Below are 10,405 nucleotides of genomic sequence, written 5' to 3' on the forward strand. Positions count from 1 at the left end.
CAAAGAATTGATGTGATAATAACACCAATAAATACACATCTCTGGCACATATATCATACACACGTATGTACCCTCATGTCTATGTACTTCTATCTCAGCATAGCTTTCCTAGATTTTGTGTCATGTAGCATGAGATACAGGCACTGAAAGTTCAGATGTGGAAACAGGAGTGTAACAAACAGGAGAGGTGCGCACTGCAGAACAAGCTGACACTCATTACAGAAGACTTCCTGGAGAAGGTGATTTGAGTTGGATCTTAAAATGTCCCTTGGTACGTAGACACTTTCTGAGTGAGTCCATGAACACCCATACATCTTCCTCCCTGTACCTTTCTCTCTCCTGGGTAACACCCTTTATCCCATTGTTTTATTTCACTCAGCACAGTGGTTGGTTCTGAAATGTACCTAAGTCCCAGACAGGGCCAATGAGAATGAGGCATGTGTTTTATGGTGGTAATGGTGGCAATCAACACTCTTTCTGCAGAGCATGCATAAGGGAGGATGCCAACTTACAGCTGGTGAGGGGACTCCAAGAAGGTGAGGTTTTCAGGTAGAAAAGCAGAGCCAAAAGATGTCATCTGGACGATGCATTTAGATGCTATGATTTGGAGATGACTTGAGTGTGTTCCCCAAAGTTCATGTGTTGAGGTTGTGGGACCTTGGAGAGGTAAGGTCTAATGGAAAGTGGTTAGGTCATGAGGGTATGAGGGCATCTTTCTCAGAGAGAATTAATGTAGTTCTCAAATGATCCCAGTTAGTCACTGAGAGAGCAGGTTATAAAAAGAGTGAGCCTGGTCCCTAAATATCTCTTTCTTCTAATCTCACCATGTGATTGCTCTCTCTCTCTCTCTCTCTCTCTCTCTCTCTCTCTCTCTCTCTCTCTCTCTCTCATGTTCTCCCACCATGATGCCATGCACCATGTTCTGATGTAGTCAAAAGGCCCAAACAAGATGCCAAATGTCTGGGGCCAACTAATCTTGAATTTGCAGTCTCCAAAAGTATGAATATAATAAACTTACCCAGCTTTGGGTGTTTTGTTATAGCAACACAAAAATAGACTTAGACACCACCCCATCAATGTACCTGATCCAGACATGACTTAACCAATCCTGATATTGGACTGTTTCATTATTCCAGCAAACAAAGTCAATCCAATTTGAGTCAGATTTTCTGGAGTAGGAATTTTAAAAGATAAAGACAGAGAATATATTTGAATAAGCCCTTTTCCATCACCTCAAGGGAAAAACTGGTGCAAAACTTGCGCAAGGTGTACTGAAGGAAAACTATTCTGGGATTTGCATTGGATATTTGTCTTCTTTGTCCTCTTGGAGCACCAGGCTCTGCTGGTCCCCTTAGCTGTACATTAAATTTCCCATTTCCTTTTTTATACAGTTTTAGTAAAACTAAAAAAAAAAAAAAAAGCTATATATTATATATATATTTTTTTCTCAGTTCTCCACCATATATAACCTATGAATCACCAGGGGAATTGACTTTCTTCCAGGATTTCCACAAAAATAAGACTTGTATGTTATCTGGGGAAGTGAAGCCCCAACAGTTGTCTGTTGCTGTGAAGATGGTTCAAGCTTGATTTATTCCAGTATATTCTGTTCTGATTTTTCCCACATCTGAATGCTATTTTCTCTCCCACAGTAGCAAGCAAGTATTTACCCTGATCACTTTTTATAGTTAAAGGAACCCCATGTATGGGTCTGAGCCAAGAAACTTCCATTATAGGGGAATACGGATGATGTGACACTTCCTGTGTTGCATTATTAAGCATCCCCATTTTCCTCAGCAATTTCAGACTCTAGGTTTAATGTTCCTTAGTCAGTCACATGGCTACCTTGTTCACATCCTTCTCCTCATTGGTAATGCCTCCTAACTAGTCCTTCCCCCACCATTCAAGAAGCAGACCTAGTCTTCTCCCTTCAATAAACATTTCTGAGCTGTATTCTAAAATAATGGCCTGGGCTCTCTATTTAATATCCCTTGAGTCTCTTTAAATACCTGCTTCCACCTGATTATTTTCTGTAAATTTTGCTCCCCCACTATCTTATAGGATCTATTGAAAACACAACTCCTACCTCAATCTCTTGGGAAAGTATGGGTGGTTAATAAATGTATGTTAAAGTGAATTTAATTAAACTAGAAGTGAAGTAATGTCAAAACCTTCATTAGTAAAATATTTGAGTAAACTAATGTCTTCAGACAGGTGTAGTCCCAGGATTTGTAGTAGGTAGGCAGCATTTAATGATTTGAGCATCCTCTAAGATGGAGATGGGCACTAGCTTCGTGGGCACTCTGATAGTTTGAGCAGCATTAATAATTTAGATGCTCTATTTGGAGAGGACTATGCCATGCCAGAGTGGGAGGAAAAGGCAAAGTGACTCAAGCTAAGAGAGGAAGGAGGAGAAAAATGCTAGAACACAGCTAAAATCTTGACTGCTATTTAAAAAGTCTCCAGCTATCAATTTTATATGCAGAGCATGTCAAACACACAAGTGAACCAGAGGATATTTTTTTTACTACCAATGAAGAAAAGGATGTTTTGTGTTGTTGTTGTTGTTGTTTGTGGGGGGGGTATTAGGAAAGCATTAAAAATTACAGGTCTTAATTAAAATTTTGGAGAATTTTTAAGCATTTGGGACAGCAAATTTGAATTGTCACTGGGTAGATTCATCCCTGAAGTGGTTTCTCTCAGACTTTATGCAGTCTTGATATGGAGAAAGCAGAGTTTCCATGAAATTGTACAGTTATAATGAAGGCAAGTGTCTTGGGAAAAGAATGTACTTTATATGCCAAAGTTGAGATAAAGAAAAGGATGGATTACACTAGCATCTCAGATCAACAGATATTTACTGTGGCCCCCACACTAGGTGCAGGGTGCTAAGCTGGGAACTGTGGAAATACAAACAGGCTCAAAGCACTGTCTGTCCTCCCTCTTATCCCCCCAAGAGGAGCTCACTAAGCAAAGCAGAAGACAAGACAGGAACCTACGTAAAGGTACACAGTGATCTAACATCTGGTGAATGCAAAGAGGTAACGAAGGCTGTTACCTGCCTTAAATAGCTTACAGCATCCATAGTGAACAAATCCACACTAAATTGTATAATAAAAACTTGGCTAGGGTGCTTGTTTCAACAGCACAGATACTAAAATTGGAAAGATACAGAGATTAGCATGGCCCCTGTGCAAGGATGACATGCAAATCCGTGAAGTGTTCCATATTTCTAAATTGGTGCAATAAATATGGAAAGCAGTATGGAGATTCCTTGGAAATCTGGGAATAGAACCACCATTTGACCCAGCTATCCCTCTTCCTGGTCTATACCCAAATGACTTAAAAACATCATACTACAGGGACACAGCCACATCAATGTTTATAGCAGCACATCACAATAGCTAAACTGTGGAGCCAACCTACATATCCTTTAGTAGATGGACAGATTTTCAAAAAATGTGGCATGTATACACAATGGAATATTACTCAGCAATAAAAGAGAATAAAATCACAGCATTTGTAGATAAATGGATGGCATTGTTGAAGATAATGCTAAGTTAGCCAATCCCAAAAAATCAAATGCCAAATTTTTTCTCTGATATAAGGTGACTGACTCATAGTGGGGAAGAGAGGGGGAGCATGGGAGGAATAGATGAACTCTCGTAGGGCAGAAGGGTGGGAGGGTAAGGGAGGGGGCAGGGGGTTAGCAAGGATGGTGGAATGTGATGGACATCATTATCCAAAGTACATGTATGAAGACACGAATTAGGTGTCAACCTACTTTATAGATAATCAGAGATATGAAAAATTGTGCTCTATATGTAATAAGAATTGTAATGTATTCCACTGTCATTTATTATAAATAAATAGCCCATTAACAGCAAAAAAATTGCATAGGGTTCATGGCAATGAAGAAAGTTTTATAATATTGGCAGTGCAATTATGATTACTACACGAGATCAGAGAATGGAATGTGTGCTTTATGTCCAGGTAACAGGAAAATCTTTGTTGAGGATGTACATGCTGAGTGACAGTTAACAGTGGGTAGGATGGACCGAGAGAAGGAAGTCAGTCTACAGAAGCTACTGGACTATTGGAGAGAGCACACAGTGGAAACATGGAGACTGGACTTCAGCTCTGACCTTTTCCCTCAGAGTCTCAGTTTCCCTGTGGTCCCCAGGAAGAAGAATTAGAAGATACTCTCATTCAATTCCAGATCAGCATTCTACAAGCACCAACAAATGGTTGGAAAAGATGAGGTTTACAGGAAGTAAGCGTGAAATACGAGAGACACTAACTCAAGAAATGGAAAAGGAAAGAGTGTTCTCCTGTCTGAAACACAGAGAGTCAAGCAGCCCATCTGAGATGCCTAGAACACTGTCAGGTTGGACAAATTGTGCCCAAATGACTAGCATAGTCTTGAGGATTCTTATTTATGTAACAAAAATTTTTCCAAAAGAAAGAGCCTCAACAAATGAACTTTAAGACAAAAAGGCAATTGCTATTGAGAAAAAGTGTCCTTCAACATGATTTTTAAAAAGACAAATATATGAAAAAAATGTTCAACATCTCTATCAATTAGAGAAATGCAAATTAAAACTAAACTGAGATTTCATCACACTCCAGTGAGAATGGCAATTTTCAAGAACACAATTAAGAATAGATGTTGGCGAGGATGTGGAGAAAATTGCAAATTGTGGTTGCAAAATGATGTAACCACGATGAAAGCAGTATGGGGATTCCTTAGAAAACTTGGAACGGAACCACCATTTGACCTAGTTATCCCACTCCTGGGATTATACCCAAAGGCATTTAAATCACCATACTACAATGATGCAGCCATATCAATGTTAATATCAGCTCAATTCACAGTAGCTAACCTATAGAACTAACCTTAATGCCCTTCAACAGATAAATGGATAAAAAAATGTGGTATTTGTACATAATGGAATATTACTTAGCCATAAAGAAGAGTGAAATTATAGCATTTGCCAGTAAATAGATGGAACTGGAGAATAAGCCAATCCAAAAACACCAAAGGCCAAATATTTTCTCTGATGTGCAGATGCTAATTCACAATAGGATGGGAGGAGCAGGGTGGGGAAGAATAAAAGTACTTTGTATTAGACAAAAGGGAATGAAGGGAAGGGAGGCGGAATGGGAATAGGAAATATAATGAAATGAATAGGACATTACATCTTATGTGCATATATATTCACAACTGTTGAAATTCTACATCATGTACAACCAGAAGAATGAGAAGTTATACTCCATATATGTGTAATACATCAAAATCCATTCTACTACCACATATAACAAATTAGAGCAAAATTTTAGAAAATTAGTAAAAAAAAAAAAAAAAAGATCAATTCACTAGAAAAAGAACTTTTGATCTTAGAGCATAGTTTTCAAATGTAAATATAGATAAAACTGACAATAACAAGAAGAAATAGAGAAATCTAAAAATGAGTATGAGTACATACCTCACCTCACAAGCTCTGAGAATTCAATTGTATAAGGAATTAATCAACATTCTGTATGTGCCTTTATGTTACCTTTGTCATCTTAAACAATATAAGGGTGATAAAATAAACATAAAGAATGCTGGAAATAATCATAAAAAATCCAAACTTTCAAAAATGGAAAAAAAAGATTCTTTACATTTCTTCAGAAAATTTGAAAATAATAGGTGAAATTAGTTTATTGATTGAAGAAAAAAATCCTCATGGATACTAAAAATCAGTAAAAAGTCATCAATATTTTATTGGATATAAGCAAATTTCCTAAAGGAAATATTAGCAAAAAATTGCAAGTACTAGTTTAGTTGTATACAGAACTAGAAGAAAAGAAAAAATATTATTCAAACTTGCAATTCAAGATTTAGAGGGCTGGGGATTTGGCTCAAGCGGTAGCGCACTCGCCAGGCATGCATGAGGCCCGGTTCGATCCTCAGAACCACATATAAACAAAGATGTTGTGTCTGTCGAAAACTAATATATATATATATATAAATTCTCTCTCTCTCTCTCTCTCTCCCTGTTTAAAAAAAATTAGAATAAAAACAAGAAATAAAATATAAAGCATGAACCATGTACCAAATTAAGACTATTGAAAATTTATAAGGTGGAAAACAAACAAATAATAGATAGGACCATGAAAAACAAAACCTTATACTTTGAAAAGGACTAGTAACATGAACAGCTTTGAAATTTGAAAAATAAATAAATAATACTAAGAATAAAATAAAGGCTATTATAAATCCATAGAGATTTTGTCAGTTAGAGCCACCAAAACTTACACCTTAGACTAGACAATTTTAAACAACAAAATATTTTTCTCCCAAGTCTGGATGATGAGAACCCTAAGATCCAGGTGTCATTCGATTTGGTATCTAGAGAGGACCCATTTCTCACCGATGGCACTGCTATGGTTTGTATATGAGGTGTCCCCCCAAAATCTCACATTAATGCAGGAACTTTGACATGAAATGTTTGGATTATGAGCTTGAATGGATGGGCTGGCTAGTAACCAGGAGCAGGTGGAACGGGACTGTTAATATCAGCTCACTTCACAGGTGAGGAGTCACTAAGGGCATGCTCTGGAAGGGCACATGGGCACATACTCCCTGAGGGTCTCTTCTCCCTCTCCCCCTCCCCCCTCACTCTCCATCTCCCCCTCCCCCTTCTCTCCCCTTCCTTCCTCTCCCCTCCCCTTTCCTCTCCCCCTCCCCCTCCCTGACTCCCCCTCCTCCTTCTCTCTCTTCCCTTCCTCTCCCCTCCCCCTTCCTCTTTCCCTCCCCCTCCTCTTCCTTCCCCTCCTTCCTCCTCCTCTCCCTCTCCCCCTTCCTCCCCCTCTCCCTTCCTCCCCTCCCCCTCCCCCTCTCCTTTCTGACCCTGCTGTGCACTGAGCATCTTTCTATCAAAGGCCCTTCCCCATGACCTGCTGCTTCACCTCAGCTCCACAGCCATCGTTTAGGCTCTCTATGGACTGCAACCTCTGAAATCATGAGCCCCAGATAATTTTTCCCTTCTCTAAATTGTTCTTGTGGAATGTTTTCGTGAAAACATTGCAAAAGCTAACTAAAGGGGGCACCTTCTGTGAGTCATCACAAGCCACAAAGGCAACGGAGCTCCCACAGGCCTCCTTTATACAAGGGTTCTAATCCCACCCTTAAGGACTCCACCCACATGACTTACTCACTTCCCAAAAGTCCTACCTCAATATTATGAGGGCTATTCTAATATCATGTGAATTTTAGGGAAATACATGCACTGAAAACACAGTAATAGATTGACTATTCTATGCAAATTTATTTTTAAAGTATAAAAACAGATGACTTATATTTATTTTTTTGCTTTACAATTTTTATTGGTTCTTTTGGTTATACAGAATATTAGGATTCATTTTGACATAACTGTAAAAGCATGGAACATAATTTGTTCTAATTCAGTCTCCAGTGCTTCTCCTTTCCCTCCTCCCTCCTTTCCCCTGTGGACAACTTATTTTTTAATATAGTTTTAGATGGCATGCCTTTATTTTATTTATTTTTTTATGTGGTGCTGAGGATCAAACCCTGTGCCTCTCACAGGCTAGGCAAATGCTCCATCACTGAGCTCCAGCCCAACCACTTATTTTTAAAATAAGCATCATAAGTAGACTAAAATTAAGTGGAAGCACTTGAGTATTTTTTTCTAACCTTGAAAGAAATTATATTAGTTAACAAGCAATTTTAAATCTACCCACTAAAAATTAACAAGATGTCACAGGCTCAATTTTACAAGCATATTCCACCAGATATTCAAGAAATTTCTATCTGAAAATGCTATCAAAGAAATTATATTGCCAACCAAAAGGATCAGATGCTATTATCCAACTGAAACAACCACAAAAGTGGGCCAAATATATGAAATGGACAGTTTTCAAGGAAGGGTAACACCCACTATTATGTATAATCATAATGCACCAATGGAATTTTTAAAAAGAAGACAATGAGTAACAAAGAAAGACGGAAAAAAAAAGAAATAGTACATTGACAATAATTTTCAGGTCTTAGCACAGAAGGGAAGAAAATTAGCAAAGCTCATTATATTCTCTGAGTTGTTAAGAAGGAACCTGAGACCAGGGGAGACTCAGGCAGATAGATTTTGAATGATGGTGTGCTAGAGCAGAGAGCTGTACAGAGAGAACCAGAGGTTCCTTAGCACATGTGCATGAGGAATCTGAAGCTGAAAACGAGCCACCCCCAAAGTTAGAAGGAGGGGTAGCCAACACAAACCACAGAGCCAAGAATAGAAGACATTTCCAAAAGCCAGGCTATGATATGTAAGATATGTGGATATATGGATCATTAAGTTTTCTCAGGAGGTTCTCTCTCAGAAATGGGTAATATTCATCCCTGGGCTGAGCACTGCTCTGCACCCACCTAAAGTATAGAAAAGGAAAAACTTGAAAGAATCAAATTATTTCAAGATAGTGGATACATCCCCAAGCAAAGCTCTGGGACAGTAATGGAAATATAAAAACACTCAGCATATAACAACATGAATTTTCAATATTTACCATCTAATTATCAAAAACCCAAATTGTGTAGGGGGGAGTAATTCAAATTAAATCAACTCAGCATTGACCCAGATGTTAGTTCTAACAATGATATATAAATAGTTATTATAACTATACTATGTATGTTCAAAAATAAGTTGAAGCTGGATCTGGTAGCACACACCTGTAGTCCCAGTGGCTCAGGAGTTTGAGGCAGGAGAATTGCAGTTCAAAGCCAGGCTCAGCAACTTAGCCACACCCTGTCTCAAAATAAAAAATAATAAAGTGGTCTGGGGATATGGCTCAGTGGTTAAGCACTTCTGGTACCAAAATAACAACAACAATAATAACATCTAGAAGATGTAATAAAGACAAATATCAAACTTCTGAGATAAAGTCTGTATGAGAAACAAACTGGATATCTCCAGTTTCAGATTCAGCATGAAAAAAAAATGGATATTATCTTTTCCATCCTCATAAGAGGAAAGAAGCCAAACAAGCTAAAAATCAATGATGTTGGAACCTACTGGAAAACTAAGATTGCAGAGGACATAACCCCCAACTTCAGGAAAAACTATGAATGCTGAGATTCAGAGCTAAGATAGGGTCACCAGGAGCTGAAATTCACTGACGTTATATCCTAATAGAAAGACTTTGTAACTGACAAATTGTTGATTACATATAGGTTTCCATAGGTTTTACTTCCAGGAACCCCACTAGGTTCTCATTAAAGAGTCAAAAAGAAAAATCACTAGGATGAGGCAAACGGTAACCATTTGGATAAATGATCAATGCACACTTTATTGCAGATTACTCTTTTTTAGGACAAAGGGATTACCAGAGATTGGTCCCACTAAAAGAAGGGCATTTGCCATACTTGAGCCTCCATCTGGGCTTGCTTTTTAACCTAAGAAGGAAGAAGAAAAAGCTAAATAATGCTTGTAAATGTCTCAGCCCGAGGTTACGCTAAAACATGACTATTTAACCCAAAGAGGTTGGATGCTTCCTTATTTCCACCTTTTACCATTAACAGGGTTCCAGTGTTGCAGCTGAAATAATGTCATAGATACTAATTAAGAAAAGTCCTTCAGGAAAACCAAAGGAAAAACCAAAAAATATCCAAAGGTAGCAAAACCAAAGACAGTGGGGTGATATTAAGACCCTTAGAAGACAACTTTAGCTAAATTAAGAACAAAGTGCTAAGCAAATTAACATAAAATATCCCCCTACCAATCTATTCACCTCAGATATTATTGTCATAATTACCATATACAGTCAGTCCTCCACATGTCTGGTTCCCCATCCATGGATTCAATGAGCCATAGTTACAAAGTATCTGGGGAAAAATTCCATGTGTACTGGACATGTACAACTTATTTTTTGTCTTAATTTCTTAAACAATATAGTATTTTAACTGTTTATATAACATTTGCCTTGTACAATCTAGAGTTGATTTAAAGTGTACAGGAAAAATGTGCAAAGGTTATATGGAAATATTATGCCATTTTATATAGAATACTTGAGCATTTGTGGATTTTAGTACCCAAGGAGTATCATGGAATAAATGTCCCAGGGATACCAAGGGATACAGATGTGTTATATCTGGCTTTCAAGGAAACCAAAATCCTTCAAAGTATGCTGAGTTTTTTTTTAGGCAAAACCATACATGGTCTAAAGATATAATATTAGCATCAGAGCAAAAATTAAAACACAATACAATAGAGCAAAGATAACCTTTTCAACAAATGGCACAGGAACAACTGGACATACAAATACAAATAAAATTACTCTAGACACAAACATTTCACAAAAAATAGCTCAAAATGTATCATAAACCTAAATGTAAAATGCAAAACTACAAAAT

The 10,405-nt window shown here is 37.7% G+C and overlaps 1 non-coding gene across 1 annotated transcript; it reads left to right on the forward strand.

The window, feature by feature from the left end:
• The first annotated feature begins 3,130 nt into the window (after positions 1-3,130).
• Positions 3,131-3,234, forward strand: LOC120883767 (U6 spliceosomal RNA). Its single transcript, XR_005725964.1, has one exon. It is a non-coding gene; the product is annotated as a U6 spliceosomal RNA (small nuclear RNA).
• Positions 3,235-10,405: the final 7,171 nt, after the last annotated feature.

The sequence above is a fragment of the Ictidomys tridecemlineatus genome, chromosome 7 (assembly GCF_052094955.1).
Source record: "Ictidomys tridecemlineatus isolate mIctTri1 chromosome 7, mIctTri1.hap1, whole genome shotgun sequence".
Lineage (NCBI taxonomy): Eukaryota > Metazoa > Chordata > Mammalia > Rodentia > Sciuridae > Ictidomys > Ictidomys tridecemlineatus.